The sequence below is a fragment of the Oncorhynchus mykiss genome, chromosome 23 (assembly GCF_013265735.2).
Source record: "Oncorhynchus mykiss isolate Arlee chromosome 23, USDA_OmykA_1.1, whole genome shotgun sequence".
In the NCBI taxonomy this organism is placed as follows: Eukaryota; Metazoa; Chordata; class Actinopteri; order Salmoniformes; family Salmonidae; genus Oncorhynchus; species Oncorhynchus mykiss.
This window is the reverse complement of record NC_048587.1, coordinates 20,366,605-20,393,774: the sequence shown is the minus strand read 5'-3', so window position 1 is coordinate 20,393,774 and position 27,170 is coordinate 20,366,605. Positions and strand designations below refer to the sequence as shown.

At 45.9% G+C, this 27,170-nt stretch overlaps 1 protein-coding gene across 1 annotated transcript in view; it reads right to left on the bottom strand.

The window, feature by feature from the left end:
- Positions 1 to 27,170, bottom strand: part of LOC110502429 (tetratricopeptide repeat protein 27) — a 158,340-nt gene that overhangs the window by 123,156 nt on the left and 8,014 nt on the right. The window contains exons 2-5 of the mRNA XM_036960856.1: positions 26,929 to 27,124; positions 24,787 to 24,915; positions 22,570 to 22,645; positions 21,784 to 22,040 (exon numbers count right to left, since the gene is read on the bottom strand). The gene's annotated coding sequence lies outside the window, so the exon portion shown is untranslated. The remainder of the gene's footprint in view (positions 1 to 21,783; positions 22,041 to 22,569; positions 22,646 to 24,786; positions 24,916 to 26,928; positions 27,125 to 27,170) is intronic.

Here is a 27,170-nt window from a genome sequence, read left to right as displayed (position 1 = left end):
CTGACACCCTAGACCCACTCCAATTTGCTTACCGCCCAAATAGGTCCACAGACGATGCAATCTCAACCACACTGCACACCGCCCTAACCCATCTGGACAAGAGGAATACCTATGTGAGAATGCTGTTCATTGACTACAGCTCGGCATTCAACACCATAGTACCCTCCAAGCTCGTCATCAAGCTCGAGACCCTGGGTCTCGACCCCGCCCTGTGCAACTGGGTACTGGACTTCCTGACGGGCCGCCCCCAGGTGGTGAGGGTAGGCAACAACATCTCCTCCCCGCTGATCCTCAACACTGGGGCCCCACAAGGGTGCGTTCTGAGCCCTCTCCTGTACTCCCTGTTCACCCACGACTGCGTGGCCACGCACGCCTCCAACTCAATCATCAAGTTTGCGGACGACACAACAGTGGTAGGCTTGATTACCAACAACGACGAGACGGCCTACAGGGAGGAGGTGAGGGCCCTCGGAGTGTGGTGTCAGGAAAATAACCTCACACTCAACGTCAACAAAACTAAGGAGATGATTGTGGACTTCAGGAAACAGCAGAGGGAACACCCCCCTATCCACATCGATGGAACAGTAGTGGAGAGGGTAGCAAGTTTTAAGTTCCTCGGCATACACATCACAGACAAACTGAATTGGTCCACTCACACAGACAGCATTGTGAAGAAGGCGCAGCAGCGCCTCTTCAACCTCAGGAGGCTGAAGAAATTTGGCTTGTCACCAAAAGCACTCAAACTTCTACAGATGCACAATCGAGAGCATCCTGGCGGGCTGTATCACCGCCTGGTACGGCAACTGCTCCGCCCTCAACCGTAAGGCTCTCCAGAGGGTGGTGAGGTCTGCACAACGCATCACCGGGGGCAAACTACCTGCCCTCCAGGACACCTACACCACCCGATGTCACAGGAAGGCCATAAAGATCATCAAGGACATCAACCACCCGAGCCACTGCCTGTTCACCCCGCTATCATCCAGAAGGCGAGGTCAGTACAGGTGCATCAAAGCTGGGACCGAGAGACTGAAAAACAGCTTCTATCTCAAGGCCATCAGACTGTTAAACAGCCACCACTAACATTGAGTGGCTGCTGCCAACACACTGACACTGACTCAACTCCAGCCACTTTAATAATGGGAATTGATGGGAAATGATGTAAATATATCACTAGCCACTTTAAACAATGCTACCTTATATAATGTTACTTACCCTACATTATTCATCTCTTATGCATACGTATATACTGTACTCTATATCATCGACTGTATCCTTATGTAATACATGTATCACTAGCCACTTTAAACTATGCCACTTTGTTTACATACTCATCTCATTTGTACATACTGTACTCGATACCATCTACTGTATCTTGCCTATGCTGCTCTGTACCATCACTCATTCATATATCCTTATGTACATATTCTTTATCCCCTTACACTGTGTACAAGACAGTAGTTTTGGAATTGTTAGTTAGATTACTTGTTGGTTATTACTGCATTGTCGGAACTAGAAGCACAAGCATTTCGCTACACTCGCATTAACATCTGCTAACCATGTGTATGTGACAAATAAAATTTGATTTGATTTGATACATACACACACAGTGGGGCAAAAAAGTATTTAGTCAGCCACCAATTGTGCAAGTTCTCCCACTTAAGAAGATGAGAGGCCTGTAATTTTTATCATAGGTACACTTCAACTGTGACAGACAAAACGAGAAGGAAAAATACAGAACACCACATTGTAGGATTTTTAATTAATTTATTTACAAATTATGGTGGAAAATAAGTATTTGGTCACCTACAAACAAGCAAGATTTCTGGCTCTCACAGACCTGTAACTTCTTCTTTAAGAGGCTCCTCTGTCCTCCACTCATTACCTGTATTAATGGCACCTGTTTGAACTTGTTATCAGTATAAAAGACACCTGTCCACAACCTCAAACAGTCACACTCCAAACTCCACTATGGCCAAGACCAAAGAGCTGTCAAAGGACACCAAAAACAAAATTGTAGACCTGCACCAGGCTGGGAAGACTGAATATGCAATAGGTAAGCAGCTTGGTTTGAAGAAATCAACTGTGGGAGCAATTATTAGGAAATGGAAGACATACAAGACCACTGATAATCTCCCTCGATCTGGGGCTCCACGCAAGATCTCACCCCGTGGGGTCAAAAGTATCACAAGAACGGTGATCAAAAATCCCAGAACCACACAGGGGGACCTAGTGAATGACCTGCAGAGAGCTGGGACCAAAGTAACAAAGCCTACCATCAGTAACGCACTACGCCGCCAGGGAAGCAAATCCTGCAGTGCCAGACATGTCCCCCTGCTTAAGCCAGTACATGTCTAGGCCCGTCTGAAGTTTGCTAGAGAGCATTTGGATGATCCAGAAGAAGATTGGGAGAATGTCATATGGTCAGATGAAACCAAAATATAACTTTTTGGTAAAAACTCAACTCGTCGTTTTTGGAGGACAAAGAATGCTGAGTTGCATCCAAAGAACACCATACCTACTGTGAAGCATGGGGGTGGAAACATCATGCTTTGGGGCTGTTTTTCTGCAAAGGGACCAGGACGACTGATCCGTGTAAAGGAAAGAATGAATGGGGCCATGTATCGTGAGATTTTGAGTGAAACCTCCTTCCATCAGCAAGGGCATTGAAGATGAAACGTGGCTGGGTCTTTCAGCATGACAATGATCCCAAACACACCGCCCGGACAACGAAGGAGTGGCTTCGTAAGAAGCATTTTAAGGTCCTGGAGTGGCCTAGCCAGTCTCCAGATCTCAATAGAAAATCTTTGGAGGGAGTTGAAAGTCCGTGTTGCCCAGCAACAGCCTCAAAACATCACTGCTCTAGAGGAGATCTGCATGGAGGAATGGGCCAAAATACCAGCAACAGTGTGTGAAAACCTTGTGAAGACTTACAGAAAACGTTTGACCTCTGTCATTGCCAACAAAGGGTATATAACAAAGTATTGAGATAAACTTTTGTTATTGACCAAATACTTATTTTCCACCATAATTTGCAAATAAATGTATAAAAAATACTACAATGTGATTTTCTGGATTTCTTTTCTAATTTTGTCTGTCATAATTGAAGTGTACCTATGATGAAAATTACAGGCCTCTCTCATCTTTTTAAGTGGGAGAACTTGCACAATTGGTGGCTGACTAAATACCCTTTTTCCCCACTGTATGTATGTATGTATGTATGTATGTATGTATGTATGTATGTATGTATGTATGTATATATATATATATATATATACATATATATACAAACACTTCAAGTTTAGACAATTTAGATCTAGGTATAATTTCACAAGCTCAGAATTCAGCTAACACAAAGCAGTTGAATTGTTATGAACACAACCTTCTGTTCATCTCCAACTGTTTGAACAGCATGCTAGCCTGTCCACTTTGTTCAGATGTTGAAATCAAGTTGCCTACCTTATTTCTCAATGAAAACAAGTTGCCAATTCCTTATATAATTAAATTAAAACTGCATTGTTGGTTAAGGGCTAGTAAGTAAGCATTTCACTGTAAGGCCAGAACACCTGTTGTATTTGGCGCATGTGAAAAATAAAATTTTCTTTGAAACTTTAATTGTTTCATGCTTATTGCACATTTACAAAAACACAGTCATTCATCCAAACAGCTAGCATAAATCTCTATTTGACTAAAATGCTGCTAGCGATACGTGGTACCGTAACGCGTGGCAACAAACTGAGCATTAATATTTCAGAATGAATGTTCATGAGTACAATCGTGACAAAAAGTTTTCTGAAGGACACAAATTAGAGGTCGACCGATTATGAGTTTTCAACGTCAATACCGATATCGATTATTGGAGGACCAAAGAAAGCAGATACCGATTAAATCGGCCGATTTTTATTAATTTGTAATAATGACAATTACAATACTGAATGAACACTTATTTTAACTTAATATAATAGATCAATAAAATCAATTTAGCCTCAAATAAATAATGAAACATGTTCAATTTGGTTTAAATAATGCAAAAACAAAGTGTTGGAGAAGAAAGTAAAAGTGCAATATGTGCCATGAAAGAAAGCTAACGTTTAAGTTCATTGCTCAGAACATGAGAATATATGAAAACTGGTGGTTCCTTTAAACATGAGTCTTCAATATTCCCAGGTAAGAAGTTTTAGGTTGTAGTTATTATAGGAATTATAGGACTATTTCTCTCTATACCATTTGAATTTCATTAACCTTTGACTACTGGATGTTCTTATAGGCACTTTAGTATTGCCAGTGTAACAGTATAGCTTCCATCCCTCTCCTCGCTCCTACCTGGGCTCGAACCAGGAACACATCGACAACAGCCACCGTCGAAGAATCGTTACCCATCGCTTCACAAAAGCCGCGGCCCAGCACGAAAGTGCTGTTTGAATGAATGCTTACGAGCCTGCTGGTGCCTACCATCGCTCAGTCAAATCATAGACTTAATTATAAACACAGAAATACAAGACGTTTATTCTTTCAGTGAAATACGGAACCGTTACGTATTTTATCTAACTGGTAGCATCCATAAGTCTAAATATTGCTGTTACTGTCATGTATTGTCATGTTGTGTCTTTCTGTCCTTTCCTTTCACCCTGTCTCCCTCTGCTGGTCGTATTAGGTTACCTTTTCTCCCCCGCTTTCCCCCAGCTGTTCCTTGTCTCCTCTTGACTACCTCGTCACCCCTTCTCCCACCTGTTCCCCTTTTCCCTCTGATTAGTCCCCTATATCTCTCTCTGTTTTTGTTCCTGTCCTTGTCGGATTCTTGTTTGTTGTGTTTCATGCCTGAGCCAGACTATCGTCATGTTTGCTGTAACCTTGTCCTGTCCTGTCGGAATCTGCCGGTCTATCTGAGCCTACCTATGTTTGGTTATTAAAGAAGCTCTGTTTAAGTTAGTTCGCTTTTGGGTCCTCATTCACTCACCGTAACAGAAGAATCCGACCAAGAATGGACCCAGCGACTTCGGATCCTCTCCACTCAGCCGTCGAGATCCAGGGAGCGATGCTAGGCAGACACGAGCAGGAATTGTCTGCTGCTCGACATGCCGTTGAGACCCTGGCCACCCAAGTCTCCAACCTCACAGAACAGGTTCACCATCTCCGCCTCGATCCACCGGCCACTTCCAGGGCTTTCGAATCTCCGGAGCCCAGAATCAATAACCCGCCGTGTTACTCTGGGGAGCCCACTGAATGCCGCTCGTTCCTCACCCAGTGTGATATTGTGTTTTCTCTCCAGCCCAACACTTACTCCAGGAGCACTGCTCGTGTCGCCTACGTCATATCTCTCCTTATTGGACGGGCTCGTGAGTGGGGCACGGCAATCTGGGAGGCAAGGGCTGAGTGTACTAACCAGTATCAGGACTTTAAGGAGGAGATGATACAGGTTTTTGATCGATCTGTTTTTGGGGAGGAGGCTTCCAGGGCCCTGTCTTCCCTATGTCAAGGTAATCGATCCATAACAGACTACTCTATTGAGTTTCGCACTCTTGCTGCCTCCAGTGGCTGGAACGAGCCGGCTTTGCTCGCTCGTTTTCTGGAGGGTCTCCGCGCAGAGGTAAAGGATGAGATTCTCTCCCGGGAGGTCCCTTCCAGCGTGGATTCCCTGATTGAACTCGCTATTCGCATTGAGCGACGGGTTGATCTTCGTCACCGAGCTCGTGGAAAGGAGCTCGCGTTCTCCGTTGCCCCCCTCTCCGCATCACTACCATCTTCCTCTGCCGGCTCGGGAGCTGAGCCTATGCAGCTGGGAGGTATCCGCATCTCGACTAAGGAGAGGGAACGGAGAATCACCAACCGCCTCTGTCTCTATTGCGGTTCTGCTGGTCATTTTGTCACTTCATGTCCAGTAAAAGCCAGAGCTCATCAGTAAGCGGAGGGCTACTGGTGAGCGCTACTACTCCTGTCTCTCCTTCAAGATCCTGCACTACCTTGTCGGTCCATCTACGCTGGACCGGTTCGTCAGCTTCCTGCAGTGCCTTAATAGACTCTGGGGCGGAGGGCTGTTTTATGGACGAGACCTGGGCTCGGGAACATGACATTCCTCTCAGACAGTTAAGGGAGTCCACGGCCTTGTTCGCCCTGGATGGTAGTCCTCTCCCCAGGATTCAGCGTGAGACGCTACCTTTAACCCTCACTGTTTCTGGTAATCATAGCGAAACCATTTCTTTTTTGATTTTTCGTTCACCTTTTACACCTGTTGTTTTGGGCCATCCCTGGCTAGTTTGTCATAATCCTTCCATTAATTGGTCTAGTAATTCTATCCTCTCCTGGAACGTCTCTTGTCATGTGAAATGTTTAATGTCTGCTATCCCTCCTGTTTCCTCTGTCTCTTCTTCACAGGAGGAGCCTGGTGATTTGACAGGGGTGCCGGAGGAATATCACGATCTGCGCACGGTGTTCAGTCGGTCCAGGGCCACCTCTCTTCCTCCACACCGGTCGTATGATTGTAGTATTGATCTCCTTCCGGGAACCACTCCCCCCCGGGGTAGACTATACTCTCTGTCGGCTCCCGAACGTAAGGCTCTCGAGGATTATTTGTCTGTAGCTCTTGACGCCGGTACCATAGTCCCCTCCTCCTCTCCCGCCGGAGCGGGGTTTTTTTTTGTCAAGAAGAAGGACGGGTCTCTGCGCCCCTGCATAGATTATCGAGGGCTGAATGACATAACAGTTAAGAATCGTTATCCGCTTCCTCTTATGTCTTCAGCCTTCGAGATCCTGCAGGGAGCCAGGTTTTTCACTAAGTTGGACCTTCGTAACGCTTACCATCTCGTGCGCATCAGGGAGGGGGACGAGTGGAAGACGGCGTTTAACACTCCGTTAGGGCACTTTGAATACCGGGTTCTTCCTTTCGGCCTCGCTAACGCTCCAGCTGTCTTTCAGGCATTAGTCAATGATGTCCTGAGAGACATGCTGAACATCTTTGTTTTCGTTTACCTTGACGATATCCTGATTTTTTCACCGTCACTCCAGATTCATCTTCAGCACGTTCGACGTGTCCTCCAGCGCCTTTTAGAGAATTGTCTTTTTGTGAAGGCTGAGAAGTGCACTTTTCATGCCTCCTCCGTCACATTTCTCGGTTCTGTTATTTCCGCTGAAGGCATTAAGATGGATCCCGCTAAGGTCCAAGCTGTCATTGATTGGCCCGCCCCTAAGTCACGCGTCGAGCTGCAGCGCTTTCTCGGCTTCGCGAACTTCTATCGTCGTTTCATCCGTAATTTCGGTCAGGTGGCAGCTCCTCTCACAGCCCTTACTTCTGTCAAGACGTGCTTTAAGTGGTCCGTTTCCGCCCAGGGAGCTTTTGATCTCCTCAAGAATCGTTTTACATCCGCTCCTATCCTTGTTACACCTGACGTCTCTAGACAGTTCGTTGTCGAGGTTGACGCGTCAGAGGTGGGCGTGGGAGCCATTCTTTCTCAGCGCTCCCTCTCTGACGACAAGGTCCACCCATGCGCGTATTTTTCTCATCGCCTGTCGCCGTCGGAACGTAACTATGATGTGGGAAACCGCGAACTGCTCGCCATCCGGTTAGCCCTAGGCGAATGGCGACAGTGGTTGGAGGGGGCGACCGTTCCTTTTGTCGTTTGGACTGACCATAGGAACCTTGAGTACGTCCGTTCTGCCAAACGACTTAATGCGCGTCAGGCGCGTTGGGCGCTGTTTTTCGCTCGTTTCGAGTTCGTGATTTCTTATCGTCCGGGCTCTAAGAACACCAAGCCTGATGCTTTATCTCGTCTCTTCAGTTCTTCAGTAGCCTCCACTGACCCCGAGGGGATTCTCCCTGAGGGGCGTGTTGTCGGGTTGACTGTCTGGGGAATTGAGAGGCAGGTAAAGCAAGCGCTCACTCACACTCCGTCGCCGCGCGCTTGTCCTAGGAACCTTCTTTTCGTTCCCGTTCCTACTCGTCTGGCCGTTCTTCAGTGGGCTCACTCTGCCAAGTTAGCCGGCCACCCTGGCGTTCGGGGTACGCTTGCTTCCATTCGCCAGCGTTTTTGGTGGCCCACCCGGGAGCATGACACGCGTCGTTTCGTGGCTGCTTGTTCGGTCTGCGCGCAGACTAAGTCCGGTAACTCCCCTCCTGCCGGCCGTCTCAGGCCGCTTCCCATTCCCTCTCGACCGTGGTCTCACATCGCCTTAGATTTTGTCACCGGACTGCCTTCGTCAGCGGGGAAGACTGTTATTCTTACGGTTGTCGATAGGTTCTCTAAGGCGGCTCATTTCATTCCCCTTGCTAAGCTTCCTTCTGCTAAAGAGACGGCACAAATCATCATCGAGAATGTTTTCAGAATTCATGGCCTTCCGTCAGACGTCGTTTCGGACAGAGGTCCGCAATTCACGTCTCAATTTTGGAGGGAGTTTTGCCGTTTGATTGGGGCTTCCGTCAGTCTCTCTTCCGGCTTTCACCCCCAGTCTAACGGTCAAGCAGAACGGGCCAATCAGACTATTGGTCGCATCTTACGCAGTCTTTCTTTTCGCAACCCTGCGTCTTGGTCAGAACAGCTCCCCTGGGCAGAATACGCCCACAACTCGCTTCCTTCGTCTGCGACCGGGCTATCTCCTTTTCAGAGTAGCCTCGGGTACCAGCCTCCGCTGTTCTCATCTCAGTTCGCCGAGTCCAGCGTCCCCTCCGCTCAGGCTTTTGTCCAACGTTGCGAGCGCACCTGGAAGAGGGTCAGGTCTGCACTTTGCCGTTATAGGACGCAGACTGTGAGGGCTGCTAATAAGCGTAGAACTAAGAGTCCTAGATATTGTCGCGGTCAGAGAGTTTGGCTCTCCACTCAGAACCTTCCCCTTAAGACGGCTTCTCGCAAGTTGACCCCGCGGTTCATTGGTCCGTTCCGTATTTCTCGGGTCATTAATCCTGTCGCAGTTCGACTTCTTCTTCCGCGATACCTTCGTCGCGTCCACCCGGTCTTCCATGTCTCCTGTATTAAGCCCGTTCTTCGCGCCCCCGCTCGTCTTCCCCCCCCCCCCCCCCCCCCCATCCTTGTCGAGGGCGCACCCATCTACAGGGTCCGCAGGATTTTGGACATGCGTCCTCGGGGCCGTGGTCACCAGTACCTCGTTGATTGGGAGGGGTACGGTCCTGAGGAGAGGAGTTGGGTTCCCTCTCGGGACGTGCTGGACCGTGCGCTGATCGAGGATTTCCTCCGTTGCCGCCAGGTTTCCTCCTCGAGTGCGCCAGGAGGCGCTCGGTGAGTGGGGGGGTACTGTCATGTATTGTCATGTTGTGTCTTTCTGTCCTTTCCTTTCACCCTGTCTCCCTCTGCTGGTCGTATTAGGTTACCTTTTCTCCCCCGCTTTCCCCCAGCTGTTCCTTGTCTCCTCTTGACTACCTCGTCACCCCTTCTCCCACCTGTTCCCCTTTTCCCTCTGATTAGTCCCCTATATCTCTCTCTGTTTTTGTTCCTGTCCTTGTCGGATTCTTGTTTGTTGTGTTTCATGCCTGAGCCAGACTATCGTCATGTTTGCTGTAACCTTGTCCTGTCCTGTCGGAATCTGCCGGTCTATCTGAGCCTACCTATGTTTGGTTATTAAAGAAGCTCTGTTTAAGTTAGTTCGCTTTTGGGTCCTCATTCACTCACCGTAACAGTTACATTGCACAACCTTCAATGTTATGTCTTAATTACGTAAAATTCTGGCAATTTAGGCAGCCCAACCGGTTGCATATACACTGACTCTGCGTGCAATGAACGCAAGAGAAGTGACACAATTTCACCTGGTTAATATTGCCTGCTAAACTGGATTTACTTTAGCTAAATATGCAGGTTTAAAAATATATACTTCTGTGTATTGATTTTAAGAAAGGCATTGATGTTTATGGTTAGGTACACATTGGAGCAAGGACCGTCGTTTTTTGCGAATGAGCATCATATGCAACGCAGGACATGCTAGATAAACTAGTAATATCAACAACCATGTGTAGTTAACTAGTGATTATGATTGATTGATTTTTATAAGATAAGTTTAATGCTAGCTAGCAACTTACCTTGGCTTACTGCATTCGCGTAACAGGCAGGCTCCTCGTGGAATGCAATGAGAGGCAGGTGGTTAGAGCGTTGGACTAGTTAACAGAAAGGTTGCAGGATTGAATCCCGGAGCTGGCAAGGTAAAAAAAATCTGTCGTTCTGCCCCTGAACAAAGCATCCACCGTTCCTAGGCCGTCATTGAAAATAAGAATGCGTTCTTAACCGACTTGCCTAGTTAAATAAAGATTAAAGGCGTAAAAAATAAATCTATATTTAAAAAAAAAAAAATATATATATATATATATATATATTATTATTTTTTTGTTTTTAAATCAGCCAAATCGGTGTCCAAAAATAACAATTTCCGACGGTTATGAAAACTTTTACAAATCGTCCCAGCCATTCCGATTAATCGGTCGACCTATAACACAAATATTAATTTACACAAAGTTTGCTGCTTCAGTGTCTTTAGATATTTTTGTCAGTACTGTGGTGTGGCCAGTATGGAATACTGAAGTAAAAATACAAGCATTTCATAAGTGTCAAAGGCTTTTATTGACAATTACATTAAGTTGATGCAAAGAGTCCCCAAATTAATGTAATTGGTTCCGAGTTTGTTTTGATGTTTTATTATTCATTTATTTTCACCCCCTTTTTCTCCCCAATATCGTGGTATCCAATTGTTAGTAGTTACTGTCTTGTCTCATCGCTGCAACTCCCGTACGGACTCGGGAGAGGCGAAGGTCGAGAGCCATGCTTCCGCCGAAACACAACCCAACCAAGCCGCACTGCTTCTGAACACAGTGCACATCCAACCCGGAAGCCAGCCGCATCAATGTGTCGGAGGAAATGCCATACACCTCGCAACCTGGTCCGCGTGCATGGGCCTCCCGGTCGCGGCCGACTGTGACAGAGCCTGGGCTCGAACCCAGAGTCTCTGGTGGCATAGCTGGTGGCATAGCTAGACTTTAGACCACCACATAGCATGCCTTAGACCACTGCGCCACCCGGGAGGCCCTTGTTTTGATATTTTAACCTGCGTGTTGTGATCGCGTTTGGTGTCGGGGGACAAAATAAATGTATGCGCGATGGCCGGTTTGGGTTCCATGTAACAGTGCAGAAACTTCAGGAACCAACTTGTTGGAAAGGTGGCATCCTATGACAGTGCCATGTTGAAAGTCACTGAGCTCTTCAGTAAGGACATTATATTGCCAATGTTTGTCTATGGAGAATTCATGGCTGTGTGCTCGATTTTATACACCTGTCAGCAACGGGTGTGGCTGAAATAGCCAAATCCACTAATTTGAAGGGGTGTCCACATACTTTGTATATATAGTGTAGCAACAGTACAGACGAATGATACCTGACGAACCTGCCGTTTCTACTTGTAAAATCACGCAATGCAACTTGACTTGAGCAAATCAGAACCGAGTAGAAAGGAAAAACACCAGCAGCCTTCCTGTTGTAACTTGGCTGGCAAATTCTCCGGGTCAAACTGTTTCCTTCTGATTCCTAACTGGGCTGGGTTTCAGTGGAAGACGGCGTTTAACACTCCGTTAGGGCACTTTGAATACCGGGTTCTTCCTTTCGGCCTCGCTAACGCTCCAGCTGTCTTTCAGGCATTAGTCAATGATGTCCTGAGAGACATGCTGAACATCTTTGTTTTCGTTTACCTTGACGATATCCTGATTTTTTCACCGTCACTCCAGATTCATCTTCAGCACGTTCGACGTGTCCTCCAGCGCCTTTTAGAGAATTGTCTTTTTGTGAAGGCTGAGAAGTGCACTTTTCATGCCTCCTCCGTCACATTTCTCGGTTCTGTTATTTCCGCTGAAGGCATTAAGATGGATCCCGCTAAGGTCCAAGCTGTCATTGATTGGCCCGCCCCTAAGTCACGCGTCGAGCTGCAGCGCTTTCTCGGCTTCGCGAACTTCTATCGTCGTTTCATCCGTAATTTCGGTCAGGTGGCAGCTCCTCTCACAGCCCTTACTTCTGTCAAGACGTGCTTTAAGTGGTCCGTTTCCGCCCAGGGAGCTTTTGATCTCCTCAAGAATCGTTTTACATCCGCTCCTATCCTTGTTACACCTGACGTCTCTAGACAGTTCGTTGTCGAGGTTGACGCGTCAGAGGTGGGCGTGGGAGCCATTCTTTCTCAGCGCTCCCTCTCTGACGACAAGGTCCACCCATGCGCGTATTTTTCTCATCGCCTGTCGCCGTCGGAACGTAACTATGATGTGGGAAACCGCGAACTGCTCGCCATCCGGTTAGCCCTAGGCGAATGGCGACAGTGGTTGGAGGGGGCGACCGTTCCTTTTGTCGTTTGGACTGACCATAGGAACCTTGAGTACGTCCGTTCTGCCAAACGACTTAATGCGCGTCAGGCGCGTTGGGCGCTGTTTTTCGCTCGTTTCGAGTTCGTGATTTCTTATCGTCCGGGCTCTAAGAACACCAAGCCTGATGCTTTATCTCGTCTCTTCAGTTCTTCAGTAGCCTCCACTGACCCCGAGGGGATTCTCCCTGAGGGGCGTGTTGTCGGGTTGACTGTCTGGGGAATTGAGAGGCAGGTAAAGCAAGCGCTCACTCACACTCCGTCGCCGCGCGCTTGTCCTAGGAACCTTCTTTTCGTTCCCGTTCCTACTCGTCTGGCCGTTCTTCAGTGGGCTCACTCTGCCAAGTTAGCCGGCCACCCTGGCGTTCGGGGTACGCTTGCTTCCATTCGCCAGCGTTTTTGGTGGCCCACCCGGGAGCATGACACGCGTCGTTTCGTGGCTGCTTGTTCGGTCTGCGCGCAGACTAAGTCCGGTAACTCCCCTCCTGCCGGCCGTCTCAGGCCGCTTCCCATTCCCTCTCGACCGTGGTCTCACATCGCCTTAGATTTTGTCACCGGACTGCCTTCGTCAGCGGGGAAGACTGTTATTCTTACGGTTGTCGATAGGTTCTCTAAGGCGGCTCATTTCATTCCCCTTGCTAAGCTTCCTTCTGCTAAAGAGACGGCACAAATCATCATCGAGAATGTTTTCAGAATTCATGGCCTTCCGTCAGACGTCGTTTCGGACAGAGGTCCGCAATTCACGTCTCAATTTTGGAGGGAGTTTTGCCGTTTGATTGGGGCTTCCGTCAGTCTCTCTTCCGGCTTTCACCCCCAGTCTAACGGTCAAGCAGAACGGGCCAATCAGACTATTGGTCGCATCTTACGCAGTCTTTCTTTTCGCAACCCTGCGTCTTGGTCAGAACAGCTCCCCTGGGCAGAATACGCCCACAACTCGCTTCCTTCGTCTGCGACCGGGCTATCTCCTTTTCAGAGTAGCCTCGGGTACCAGCCTCCGCTGTTCTCATCTCAGTTCGCCGAGTCCAGCGTCCCCTCCGCTCAGGCTTTTGTCCAACGTTGCGAGCGCACCTGGAAGAGGGTCAGGTCTGCACTTTGCCGTTATAGGACGCAGACTGTGAGGGCTGCTAATAAGCGTAGAACTAAGAGTCCTAGATATTGTCGCGGTCAGAGAGTTTGGCTCTCCACTCAGAACCTTCCCCTTAAGACGGCTTCTCGCAAGTTGACCCCGCGGTTCATTGGTCCGTTCCGTATTTCTCGGGTCATTAATCCTGTCGCAGTTCGACTTCTTCTTCCGCGATACCTTCGTCGCGTCCACCCGGTCTTCCATGTCTCCTGTATTAAGCCCGTTCTTCGCGCCCCCGCTCGTCTTCCCCCCCCCCCCCCCCCCCCCCATCCTTGTCGAGGGCGCACCCATCTACAGGGTCCGCAGGATTTTGGACATGCGTCCTCGGGGCCGTGGTCACCAGTACCTCGTTGATTGGGAGGGGTACGGTCCTGAGGAGAGGAGTTGGGTTCCCTCTCGGGACGTGCTGGACCGTGCGCTGATCGAGGATTTCCTCCGTTGCCGCCAGGTTTCCTCCTCGAGTGCGCCAGGAGGCGCTCGGTGAGTGGGGGGGTACTGTCATGTATTGTCATGTTGTGTCTTTCTGTCCTTTCCTTTCACCCTGTCTCCCTCTGCTGGTCGTATTAGGTTACCTTTTCTCCCCCGCTTTCCCCCAGCTGTTCCTTGTCTCCTCTTGACTACCTCGTCACCCCTTCTCCCACCTGTTCCCCTTTTCCCTCTGATTAGTCCCCTATATCTCTCTCTGTTTTTGTTCCTGTCCTTGTCGGATTCTTGTTTGTTGTGTTTCATGCCTGAGCCAGACTATCGTCATGTTTGCTGTAACCTTGTCCTGTCCTGTCGGAATCTGCCGGTCTATCTGAGCCTACCTATGTTTGGTTATTAAAGAAGCTCTGTTTAAGTTAGTTCGCTTTTGGGTCCTCATTCACTCACCGTAACAGTTACATTGCACAACCTTCAATGTTATGTCTTAATTACGTAAAATTCTGGCAATTTAGGCAGCCCAACCGGTTGCATATACACTGACTCTGCGTGCAATGAACGCAAGAGAAGTGACACAATTTCACCTGGTTAATATTGCCTGCTAAACTGGATTTACTTTAGCTAAATATGCAGGTTTAAAAATATATACTTCTGTGTATTGATTTTAAGAAAGGCATTGATGTTTATGGTTAGGTACACATTGGAGCAAGGACCGTCGTTTTTTGCGAATGAGCATCATATGCAACGCAGGACATGCTAGATAAACTAGTAATATCAACAACCATGTGTAGTTAACTAGTGATTATGATTGATTGATTTTTATAAGATAAGTTTAATGCTAGCTAGCAACTTACCTTGGCTTACTGCATTCGCGTAACAGGCAGGCTCCTCGTGGAATGCAATGAGAGGCAGGTGGTTAGAGCGTTGGACTAGTTAACAGAAAGGTTGCAGGATTGAATCCCGGAGCTGGCAAGGTAAAAAAAATCTGTCGTTCTGCCCCTGAACAAAGCATCCACCGTTCCTAGGCCGTCATTGAAAATAAGAATGCGTTCTTAACCGACTTGCCTAGTTAAATAAAGATTAAAGGCGTAAAAAATAAATCTATATTTAAAAAAAAAAAAATATATATATATATATATATATATTATTATTTTTTTGTTTTTAAATCAGCCAAATCGGTGTCCAAAAATAACAATTTCCGACGGTTATGAAAACTTTTACAAATCGTCCCAGCCATTCCGATTAATCGATTAATCGGTCGACCTATAACACAAATATTAATTTACACAAAGTTTGCTGCTTCAGTGTCTTTAGATATTTTTGTCAGTACTGTGGTGTGGCCAGTATGGAATACTGAAGTAAAAATACAAGCATTTCATAAGTGTCAAAGGCTTTTATTGACAATTACATTAAGTTGATGCAAAGAGTCCCCAAATTAATGTAATTGGTTCCGAGTTTGTTTTGATGTTTTATTATTCATTTATTTTCACCCCCTTTTTCTCCCCAATATCGTGGTATCCAATTGTTAGTAGTTACTGTCTTGTCTCATCGCTGCAACTCCCGTACGGACTCGGGAGAGGCGAAGGTCGAGAGCCATGCTTCCGCCGAAACACAACCCAACCAAGCCGCACTGCTTCTGAACACAGTGCACATCCAACCCGGAAGCCAGCCGCATCAATGTGTCGGAGGAAATGCCATACACCTCGCAACCTGGTCCGCGTGCATGGGCCTCCCGGTCGCGGCCGACTGTGACAGAGCCTGGGCTCGAACCCAGAGTCTCTGGTGGCATAGCTGGTGGCATAGCTAGACTTTAGACCACCACATAGCATGCCTTAGACCACTGCGCCACCCGGGAGGCCCTTGTTTTGATATTTTAACCTGCGTGTTGTGATCGCGTTTGGTGTCGGGGGACAAAATAAATGTATGCGCGATGGCCGGTTTGGGTTCCATGTAACAGTGCAGAAACTTCAGGAACCAACTTGTTGGAAAGGTGGCATCCTATGACAGTGCCATGTTGAAAGTCACTGAGCTCTTCAGTAAGGACATTATATTGCCAATGTTTGTCTATGGAGAATTCATGGCTGTGTGCTCGATTTTATACACCTGTCAGCAACGGGTGTGGCTGAAATAGCCAAATCCACTAATTTGAAGGGGTGTCCACATACTTTGTATATATAGTGTAGCAACAGTACAGACGAATGATACCTGACGAACCTGCCGTTTCTACTTGTAAAATCACGCAATGCAACTTGACTTGAGCAAATCAGAACCGAGTAGAAAGGAAAAACACCAGCAGCCTTCCTGTTGTAACTTGGCTGGCAAATTCTCCGGGTCAAACTGTTTCCTTCTGATTCCTAACTGGGCTGGGTTTCAGTGGGGAGAACAAAAACATTAGCAGTTTGAGGAAGGGATGTCATCTTGAAGTTGTGTTGCCTAGTTAAATAAAAGTAAATACATTTAGAGCAGAGGATATGTCAATGCTGACATGAGCCCTGTTGCTGTGAAATGCTTTTCTATTTCTGTGGCCCAGCAAGTCATACTCCAAATCTCCCTAAACTGATTAAGAGCAGCGAGAGAAATAATAAATTGCTCATATATTGGGGCCTGAATCTAATGGAGCATACATGCTGATGGGGAAATAACAGAATGGCAGACTCAGTATAAAAGTTGTATATCTCAGCTCGGTGGGTGCTTCCAGTCTCAGAATGACAACATGACAACATTATGGCTCGAACTGACCGATCTCACTACCGTGACTGTAAAATGTTAACATTCTCTAGAATGTCTTAAGTTTGTGTCAGTCATCAATATCATGATAATGCAGGTAATCAATCATATCACAACTACATAATCATCTAGATAAAACGGGATTAAAATTGCTACTCAAGTAAAGAGTTTGATGCATTACAGCACTGTGTCAATGGACAAAAGGCTTACAGCCTGGTAAAGGTAACACACAGCTTGTTATACATCGTTTGGGTTTTATCTGATGGGGATATTTTTAACCATCACACATTATCAAGTTCTTTACGTACTTTTCTGCTGTCCTGCACAACCTGTTGGTTATCTTTTCTAGTAAGTCTTCATTGGGAGTCCTGTGTAGTGGTGGTCCAGAGATAAAAGAGAATAGAATGTGCTTACTGCCGAGTTTTCCTTAAGTGGACTCCTTTTAGTTTTAAGACCATCAGGAAAATGTACCTGTCTGTCCTCACCCAACCAGCACTACTGGACCGCTGCAAATGAAATAGTCTCATTTAGAGGAGCAATCTCCACTTTAGCCTGAGCCTGCCGACACAGCAACACAGACGTTATGATCCCATCCATCCCCTGCCACGATTTGCCTACACACACACAAAGACAAGTGCTCACACAAACAGTGAGGCAGAGACAAACATTTTGTAGATTATGTGCTGACATCAAAGCTCCACATCAACCTGCGAAGAACACTGGGGCTCCTCCGCCTCAAAACCACCGCTGACATCAGCCCTCTTCAAAGATAAGGACTTAACTGGAAATGGCAGCTGCATTATTTCTTCAACTCTTCAGCGTGTTTATACTGACGCTCAAGTACCTCACGGACGTCCCACTCAAGGCCACCATGACTTAGATGGCCAAAGTGAGAAATGATATTTTCACCTAGCAGTTTAAATTAGCCTCGTTAGAAGAGGTTAATGCCATATGACACTTGATTGCAAACATGCATGAGTAGAAGCAACTTAGTCATACATGCATACTTTTTTTGTATGGTTGGTCCCGGGAATCAAACCTACTATCATGGCGTTGAAAGTGCCATGCTCTACCACATTGGGCAACAGTGGACCACACTGGGCTACAGAGGACCACCTTTTAGGAGTTAGTGAGTGTGTGGGGGAGTATTTAAGTGGAACAACAAACAGGCAAGTGAATATGAGAGAGTTCGCTTTTGTACAAACAGCACAATACATAGATGGGGTCACTCAAAGTAACTAAATAAATAAAACTACTGTACTAGTGCTTGAACCACCTGAACACACATGACAACCCACTAAGAACCAACATACAATGGTAGAGTTAAGTGCTGATCCAGCGATAAAAATGTCCAACTCTCTCTTTTTCAGCTCTCTGACCAAAACATAAAGTGTCAGGGAAAATAACAGCTCAAAGGTTGCGTTATGGTAATGAGCTTGAGGCTATGATTACGCTCCCGGATACGGGATTGCTCGACGCTAGAGGTTAAGGCCATAAGCAAACAAGAAAATGCTCATCCAGAAGCGGTGCTCCTAGTGGCCGGAGACTTTAATGCAGGCAAACTTATATCTGTTTTACCTCATTTCTACCAGCATGTCACATGTGCAACCACAGGGAGGGGGAAATAAAACAACTCTAGACCACCTTCACTCCACACACAGAAAAGCGTACAAAGCTCCCTCTCACCCTCATCCAATGATATTAAGGAGAATACCACATCAGACACCGGCTTCATCAATAAGTGCATCGACGACATCGCCCCCACAGTGACCGTACATACATATCCCAAACAGAAGCCATGGATTTCAGAGAGCTGCCACTTTCAAGGAGCAGGACACTAATGCGGACGCTTATAATAAATCCCACTATGCCCCCTGACGAACCATCGAACTTGCAAAGCGTCAATACAGGACTAAAATTGAATCCTTCTACACCGGCGCTGACACTCGTCGGATGTGGCAGGGCTTGCAAACTATAACAGACTACAAAGAGAAATGCAGCCGCGAGCTGCCCAGTGACATGAGCCTACCAGACGGGCGAAATGCATTTTGTGCTCACTTCGAGGCAAGCAACACTGAAGCCTGCATGACAGCACCAGCTGTTCCAGGCGACTGTGTGATCACGTTCTCTGTAGCTGATGTGAGCAAGACTTTTAAACAGGTCAACATTCACAAAGCCGCAGGGCCAGACGGATTACCACTCCGAGCATGTGTGGACCAACTGACATTTTCAATCTCTCCCTGACCGAGTATGTAATAGATACATATTTCAAGTGAAGCACCATAGTCGCTGTGCCGAGGAAAGCAAAGGTAACCTGCCTAAATGACTACCGCCCTGTAGCGCTCACATCGGTAGCAATGAAGTGCTTTGAAAGGATGGTCATGGCTCATATAAACAGCATCATCCTCCAATTTTCATACCGCCCCAACAAGATCACGCAACCGCAATCACACAGCTCTTTCCCATCTGGACAAAAGGAACACCTTTCTGAGAATGTTGTTCATTGACTACAGCTCAGCGTTCAACGCCATAGTACATAGCGCATCACTAAGCTAAGGACCCTGGGACTAAACACCTCCCTCTGCAACCGGATCCTGGACTTCCTGACGGGCCGCCCCCAGGTGGTAACGGTAGACAACACATCAGCTACGCTGATCCTCAACACGGGGGCACCTCAGGAGTGTGTGCTTAGTCCCCTCCTGTGCTCACTGTTCATTCACGACTGCATGACAAAACACGACTCCGACACCATCATTAAGTTTGCTGACGACAATGGTAGGCCTGATCACCGACAACGATGAGACAGCCTATAGGGAGGTGGTCAGAGACCTGGCAGTGTGGTGCCAGGACAACAACCTCTCCCTCAATGTGAGCAAGACAAAAGGAGCTGATTGTGGACTACAGAAAAAGGAGGGCCAAGCACGCCCCCATTCTCATCGACGGTGCTGTAGTGGAGCAGGTTGAGAGCTTCAAGTTCCTTGGTGACCACATCGCCAACAAACTACTATGGTCCAAACACACCAGGACAGTCGTAAAGAGGGCACGACAATGGCTTTCCCCCTCAAGAAACTGAAAAGATTTGGCATGGGTCCCCAGATCCTCAAAAAGTAATACAGCTGCACCATTGAGAGCATCGTGACCGGTTGCATCAGCACACTGGGATGGCAACTGCGCTGCATCTGACCGTAAGGCGCTACGGAGGGTAGTGCGTACAGTCCAGTACATCAATGGGGGCACGCTTCCTGCTATCTAGGACCTACGTACTACACGGTGTCAGAGGAAGGCCCAAAAAAATAGTCAAAGACTCCAGCCACCCAAGTCATACTGTTCTCTCTGCTATCACACAGCAAGCAGTACCGGTGCACCAAGTCTCCTTAACAGCTTCTACCCCCAATCCATAAGACTGCTGAATAATTAGTCAAATGGCCAACCTAACTATTTGCATTGACCCCCCCCCCCCCCCCCCCTTTGTTTTTACACTGCTGATACTTGCTGTTTATTAACCATGCATTGTCACTTTACCCCTACCTTATGTACAAATAATCTCAATCACCCTGTACCCCCACACATTGACGCGGTACCAGTACCCCCTATATATAGTCTAGTTATTGCCATTTTATTGTGTTACTAAATAAACTAAAGCAAAAAAAGTCAATACTTTCTTAACTCCATTTTTATTTTTAAACTGCATTGTTGGTTAAGGTCTTGTGTAAGTAAGCATTTCACGTTAAGGTCTACATCTGTGGTATTTGGTGCATGTGACAAATAACATTTGATTTGATGACATGCAGATAAGCAGTGCAGGCCAATCTCTCATCCTCTCTTTATGACTGGGATGGGAGAGGTGGAGAAGCTGGGTGACAATAAGACTACAGAGGGATGGAGGTAGCAGCGGACAGTGTGCCCTTGAGTTAAAAACAGTTAGCTGTTGAACTCCCAGATGTTCGCAGAAGGTGGTTGTAATTAATTAATTTATCTCAATAGCATTTTAAAGGCTGAATGGTAGGGGGATGAGTACGGCGGTAGTTGCGCGTCTCAACTGTAGTAGTAGGATCACTAGAATGGATCTTATCAGCAAACTACACATTGCAGCATGTAGTAATTTGTAGGTATCAGTAATACTAAAATAGCCTCCGTTATAGCATGATCTTAGGATGTTGTGGTGAACTTCTGAAACTCAAAGGCAGCCAATACGCAGTTACATAAATAATATTTAGCCATTACGGCTCTAAAATATACATATATACACAGTACCAGTACCAAAAGTTAGTACACACATACTTATTCAAGGGTTTTACTTTATTTTGTACATTGTACAGTAATAGTGAAAACATCAAAACTATGAAATAACACATATGGAATCATGTAGCAAACAATGTCACCAGCAAAGCACCCCCACATCACACCACACATCATCCTCTAATGCTTCATGGTGTGAAATACACATGCAGAGATTCGTTCACCTACTCTGCATTTCACAAAGACACGGCGGTTGGAACAAAAAATCTACAATTTGGACTCCAGAGCAAAGGACAGATTTCCACCAGTCTAATGTCCATTGCTCGTGTTTCTTAGCCAAAGCAGGTCTCTTCTTATTGGTGTCCTTTAGTAGTGGTTTCTTTGCAGCAATTCGACCATGAAGGCCTGATTCAAAGTCTCCTCTGAACAGTTGATGCTGAGATGCGTCTGTTACTTGAACTCTGTGAAGCATTTATATGGGCTGCAATTTCTGAGGCTGGGAACTCTAATGAACTTATCCTCTGCAGCAGAGGTGACTCTGGGTCCTGTGGTGGTCCTCATGAGAGCCAGTTTCATCATAGCGCTTGATGGTTTTTGCGACTGCATGTTCAAAGTTCTTTAAATTTCCCCAATTGACAGACCTTCACGTCTTAAAGTAATGATGGACTGTTGTTTCTCTTTGCTTATTTCAGCACTTCTTGACATAATATGGACTTGGTCTTTTACCAATAGGGCTATCTTCTGTATACCACCCCTACCTTATTACAATACAACTGATTGACTCAAACACATTAAGAAGGAAAGAAATTCCCAAAATTAACTCAATTCTACAATGTAGAAAATAGTAGAAATTTAAAATAAAAAAAACCTGCAATGAGTAAGTGTTTCCAAACTTTTGACTGGTATTGTATATATATTTTTTGGGGGGAGGGAGGGTGATTATGTCTTACCTGAAGGCTGTCCAGCTTGATAGTACAGTTGACCAGTTTGCCGCTGGCTAGCAGCAGGAAGGGGTTCCATACCAGTCTATACACAGACTCTCCATCCAGTAGAAGACTGCCGAGCAGGGCTGAGGTCAGGGCCCCAGGCTGGGAAGTAGAGCGATATGACAGAGGGGACCAAGACTGGCATAAGGTTGAGGAAAAGATCAAGGATATGTTGTGGCTCTGCTGCCCTGTCCCCCGAAGTGATGCCTGAAATGGCAGCTCTATGTAGGTATGAAGGGAAAGGAGATATGAATATTTTAATAAACAAGGCTACAAGTGAGGATTTCCTACGCTGGACAACTTTTTTTTGTTTGATAAATTAATAATCTGCCCCCACACCCAAAAAAATAATTACATTAAGGGGAGAACATGGTTATATTCAATAAAATTCACAAGTTGATTTAAAACCTGTTTACCCCTTTTTAATGGTTGTCTTAAAGGATTTGTCCAAAATCGTACGACAAAACATTTTTCCTGTCCTTGCATTTATGGCAGTGTAAGTTGTCGTTATACATTATCATACATTAATCAGTTAAATTAGACATTGAACCATGGATCTAGCTGTTGGATCTACATGGACATGGATGTTGGATCTACAGCTAGACATGGATCTAGCTGTTGGACAGTATTTTTGTATAGAGATCTCAGAAATTCAGTTTAACTACTGAACATTTCATGAGAACCCTGTTTAAAGGATGTATAGTCCTAAGACTGTTGTATAGGTGGAGTTAAAGGCCGATTTGCACTCACTCGTCTGTTGTAATATGTGATTAAGTCCACCAATCAGGTGTCTCCACCAGGCGCAGGAGGAAACTTCTCTCCTCACCTAGGGCGGGGCGATATGGCCAAAATATCACATCATGGTATTTTTCACATTTGACAGTATTTTACGTTATTTTTTGTTTTTGATTAGTAAAAGTTCTAAATTTGCTTCATGAGTAGTGTGTGACCCTAGGGTGGCAACACATACAGTGGGGCAAAAAAGTATTTAGTCAGCCACCAATTGTGCAAGTTCTCCCACTTAAAAAGATGAGGCCTGTAATTTTCATCATAGGTACACTTCAACTAAAAATCCAGAAAATCACATTGTAGGATTTTTTATTAATTTAATTGCAAATTATGATGGAAAATAAGTATTTGGTCAATAACAAAAGTTTCTCAATACTTTGTTATACACCCTTTGTTGGCAATGACAGAGGTCAAACGTTTTCTGTAAGTCTTCACAAGGTTTTCATACACTGTTGCTGGTATTTTGGCCCATTCCTCCATGCAGATCTCCTCTAGAGCAGTGATGTTTTGGGGCTGTTGTTGGGCAACACGGACTTTCAACTCCCTCCAAAGATTTTCTATGGGGTTGAGATCTGGAGACTGGCTAGGCCACTCCAGGACCTTGAAATGCTTCTTACGAAGCCACTTCTTCGTTGCCCGGGCGGTGTGTTTGGGATCATTGTCATGCTGAAAGACCCAGCCACATTTCATCTTCAATGCCCTTGCTGATGGAAGGAGGTTTTCACTCAAAATCTCACAATACATGGCCCCATTCATTCTTTCCTTTACACGGATCAGTCGTCCTGGGCCCTTTGTAGAAAAACAGCCCCAAAGCATGATGTTTCCACCCCCATGCTTCACAGTAGGTATGGTGTTCTTTGGATGCAACTCAGCATTCTTTGTCCTCCAAAACACAACGAGTTGAGTTTTTACAAAAAAGTTTTATTTTGGTTTCATCTGACCATATGACATTCTCCCAATCTTCTTCTGGATCATTCAAATGCTCTCTAGCAAACTTCAGACGGGCCTGGACATGTACTGGCTTAAGCAAGGGGACACGTCTGGCACTGCAGGATTTGAGTCCCTGGCGGCGTAGTGTGTTACTGATGGTAGGCTTTTTTACTTTGGTCCCAGCTCTCTGCAGGTCATTCACTAGGTCCCCCCGTGTGGTTCTGGGATTTTTGCTCACCGTTCTTGCGATCATTTTGACCCCACGGGGTGAGATCTTGCGTGGAGCCCCAGATCGAGGGAGATTATTAGTGGTCTTGTATGTCTTCCATTTCCTAATAATTGCTCCCACAGTTGATTTCTTCAAACCAAGCTGCTTACCTATTGCAGATTCAGTCTTCCCAGCCTGGTGCAGGTCTACAATTTTGTTACCTGTCCTTTGACAGCTCTTTGGTCTTGGCCATAGTGGAATTTGGAGTATGACTGTTTGAGGTTGTGGACAGGTGTCTTTTATACTGATAACAAGTTCAAACAGGTGCCATTAATACAGGTAATGAGTGGAGGACAGAGGAGCCTCTTAAAGAAGAAGTCACAGGTCTGTGAGAGCCAAAAATCTTGCTTGTTTGTAGGTGACCAAATACTTATTTTCCACCATAATTTGCAAATAAATTCATTAAAAATGCTACAATGTGATTTTCTGGATTTTTTTCTCTCATTTTGTCTGTCATAGTTGAAGTGTACCTATGATGAAAATTACAGGCCTCTCTCATCTTTTTAAGTGGGAGAACTTGCACAATTGGTGGCTGACTAAATACTTTTTTGCCCCACTGTATATTCTAAAATATTTCAATGGGTTCTTCTCCACTGGGATGTGATTCTGACAGTGTGATGAATGGTGAGGACCGAGGCGGACAGGCCCTAGTAATTAACCTTCTCTTGTGTCCCAATAATGCAGGGGTGAGGACAGGGCTGGGCGGTATATCGTATTTTACTATATACACCAGTATTTTTGCACAGTCGGTTTGGGTTTTTACTTTACCCTCTATAGCGGTATTTTAAATGTTTGGTTTGTTAAATGTGATCGTTTTATACTGTTCTAAAATAATTTCCATCAATTTCTGCATTTTCTGCACTCATTTGAGATCATTTCCACACTGCCACGATATAGGCAAAAACACTAGGCCTTCTTTTTTTACCAAAAGTTGCAATTTAGATCAAAACACTTGGGTGAACATAGGGGTGTAACTGTACCTCAGTGAATGAGGATAGCAGGGCCTGGGTTAGCAGGTCAGGGACATGGATGGTGACAGGGGGACCTGTCCAGTTACTCTGACAAAGAGGTGAAGGCTGGCGACCGCCTGGGCCAACAGGGCAATCTCCCTGAGAGAGAGAAGAAAAAGAAAGTCACAATGAGTAGGAATAGGAAAAAACAGTCGCTAAAAGAAAAAGAACAGAGAAAACAGAAGAAAAAAACAATGGAGGGAAAGTACAGGACACAGAACTACTAGACAATAGAAAAACACAGAAACAAAACAGAAGAGAGAAGGAGCAATAGAAAAGTGAGGGGACAAAATAAATTGAGAGCCCAGAGAATTGTCAAACGAGGCTTCCCAAAAGAGCGAGCACAAGCTCAGTACAGAGATGAAAGAGATAATTCATACTGAACAAAAATATAAAAGCGCAACGTGTAAAGTGTTGGTCCCATGTTTCATGAGCAGAAATAAAAGATCCCAGAAATGTTCCATATGCACAAAAAATGTATTTCTCTAAAAAATAATATATTTACATCACTGTTAGTGAGCATTTATCTTTTGCCAAGATAATCCATTCACCTGGCAGGTGTGGCATATTGAGGAGCTGCCACAGATATTTTCAAGTTGAGGAAGCGTTAGTGAGCATTTATCTTTTGCCAAGATAATCCATTCACCTGGCATGTGTGGCATATTGAGGAGCTGCCACAGATATTTTCAAGTTGAGGAAGCGTGCAATTGTCATGCTGACTGCAGGAATGGCCACCAGAGCTGTTGCTACTAAATGTAAGGTTATTTTCTTTACGATAAACCTCCAACGTCAGTTTAGAGAATTTAGCAGTATGTCCAACCGGCCTCACAACCGCAAACCACGTGTAACCACGCCAGCCCATGACCTCCACATCCGGCATCTTCAACGGTGGGATGCTGAGGAGTATTTCTGTTTCTAATAAATCCCTTTTGTGGAAAAAATAAGAAGTCAATTCTGATTTGCTGGGCCTGGCCCTCCTGTGGGTGGGTCTATGCCCTGCTAGGGGCCTAATTAGCTGTTTTAAATTGACTGATTTCCTTATATGAACTGTAACCCAGTCAAAACTTTTAAAATTGTTGCATGTTGCGTTTCTATATGTATTCATTATTTTAGCAGGCGCTCTAATACAGAGTGACTTACAGGAGCAATTAGGTTGTCTTGCTCAAGGGCACATCGGCAGATTATTTTACCTAGTCGGCTCGGAGATTCAAACCAGCGACCTTTCGGTTACTGGCCCAACGCTCTTAACCACTAGGCTATCTGCCGCTTAACGAAACGAGTAAAGATACGCCCATTTGATTTCCACACCGCGAGTCAGGCCGCCAGTGGATATGGCCGGCTGCTCCAATCCTCACAGCAGGATTCATTCAATAAGATGTCTGGTGTAACCAGGCACAGGTTGGGGGCAAAGAACAACGCTGCTTCCCATCTACCTCAGGGCAATTAAAGCCATGCATACATACTGTACACACAGGCTCCTCTGACACATGTAATTGACTACAATCACTGTAAGAAAAATGGGAGAGCGATAGAGGATTGAAAGCTTCTGATACGGAGTGTAGCGACGCTTGCTGTAATACCCATTCTTCCACAGGCATCCCCATGGGAGAGAAAGAGATGTGAAGCTGTCCTTATTAAAAATGTATAATTCATGGCAGCAGGAAGCTCCACTCGGCACCATTCAGCGAGAAGCCCATGCCTGGTAATTCCCCTACCCCTTCACTCAATAAAATGTTTTTAAAAAGTCACTGTACTGGCACAACGTTCCTGCCGTCAAGAACTTAACTGTGGTGGGCCTCCATTTTGAGGCGTCACCTGGCAGCACAGCTTGGCCTAAACTCAGGTCTAAATCATGGCATGAGGTATTGTTTTCAAGATGAAGTCACAGATAGTTTTATTCATTCATAGTGATGTACACTGAAAAAATAAATACGTGGGCTTGCGTTGAAAGGATAGTAAATCTTGTTTAAAATAAACACTAAATGCAGTGTCCACCAACTCTGGTCCTGGGGAGCTACAGGGTGTGCAGGCTTTTACCCCAACACTAAAACACTTGATTCAATGAATTAAGTAACAGTAACATTGAATAAGGCATCAGCAAGAAATCCCTACCCAGATATTGTTTCTACCCGTCAGCCTTGTCCTCCTCTGTGCTGTTATCGAGGTAGGCCAGGACCCGTCTCTTCAGGTAGGCATCAATGGCATCTCCATCGCTGCGGTCTCCTCCACCTAGCAGGTCCAGGACCTGAGAACTCAGCAGCACCGCCTCAAAGTCCCGTTCAAACGGACTGCAGCACAGGACCCACCTCTGGAAAAGGAATAAGCAGTGAGACACACAAGAAGCTGACAAAGTA